We start from the raw sequence: 1,109 nt of genomic DNA, 5'->3' as shown, positions 1-1,109 counted from the left end.
CCTTACTTTTTTTCCAGCGGTGAATGCGAACTGTTTATGACTCCACCAAACTGACGCACACCTCTGTTTCATTAACTTGTAATGGATATGACACAAATATTTAGGAAAATACTGGAGCCAAGTTTACGCTCAAATAATGAAGGACAGTCCTTCCCCCCGCCCAGAATGAATTTAACGGTAATTTAAAATAAACTAAACTAAACTAAAATAAAATAAAATAAAATAAAGTAATATAATTTCTTTGATGTAGTTTCTTTTTTTTTTTTTTTCATTTCTTGTTTTGTTTCTTTAACAGATTTTCTGGTAATTAATGAATGAAATAATTAATTCTTTAACTTCTTAAATCCAGAAATCATTGTAAGATGTTCGAGTGTAGCTGCGTGCATAACTGTATAAACTGAAAGCCTTAGTTCAATATACAACTATGTGATCATCTATTAAGAATTGGGTACTCGATGACGAGTACGACACTTGAAGCGGGACGCCATGGTAAGTACAGAAACGGAGTTGAATTGTGAAACGCAGACAATAAAATTTATGAGGCAAAAATTAAACAAAATATTGTTCAATTTGTTGTTGTCTAAAACTAGATCAGCACTAATCAGTTTCATGAAATCGAAAAATAAAAAAAACGCAAAAGAAAGATTACAAGTTATCTTATTGTCTGATGTTGTTGAAAGAATTGATTGTTTGACATTTCTGACTGTGATCCTTCATCAAGAATAACATATAACGTAGCCTATCGGATAATATCCGGCAGAAGAACTAAAACTAAATACTACTTCTTAGCAGTTTTCCAATGTGCTATTACGTGTACCAACCCAATAGAATATGTATAATGTGCTACATTTTTTTTTGTGTGAATAACACGAGTGTTTGAAGCTGTTGATTTGGTAAAATTACACGTACATGTCTAAAGACAAAAAAATTGCTGGCCAGTATGGGGCTCGAACCCACGACATTCGCGTTATTAGCACGACGCTCTAACCAACTGAGCTAACCGGCCACGTTACAAGTAACACCCTCTTAATAATGATCAAAATGAAAGATACTGTAGTCAACAGCTGAATGTGTTCGCAGTTAATTTTTGACGCTTGGGAAAGTATAGC

General features: G+C 33.5%; 1 non-coding gene across 1 annotated transcript; it reads right to left on the bottom strand.

Moving 5' to 3' along the window:
- Positions 1 to 932: 932 nt before the first annotated feature.
- Trnai-aau (transfer RNA isoleucine (anticodon AAU)) lies at positions 933 to 1,006 on the bottom strand. The gene has a single exon. It is a non-coding gene; the product is annotated as a tRNA-Ile (tRNA).
- Between the last annotated feature and the right edge of the window lie 103 nt (positions 1,007 to 1,109).

The sequence above is a fragment of the Octopus bimaculoides genome, chromosome 17, assembly GCF_001194135.2.
Source record: "Octopus bimaculoides isolate UCB-OBI-ISO-001 chromosome 17, ASM119413v2, whole genome shotgun sequence".
Classification (NCBI taxonomy): domain Eukaryota; kingdom Metazoa; phylum Mollusca; class Cephalopoda; order Octopoda; family Octopodidae; genus Octopus; species Octopus bimaculoides.
Note: the sequence above shows the minus strand (reverse complement) of the source record. Positions and strands in the feature narration are given on the sequence as shown.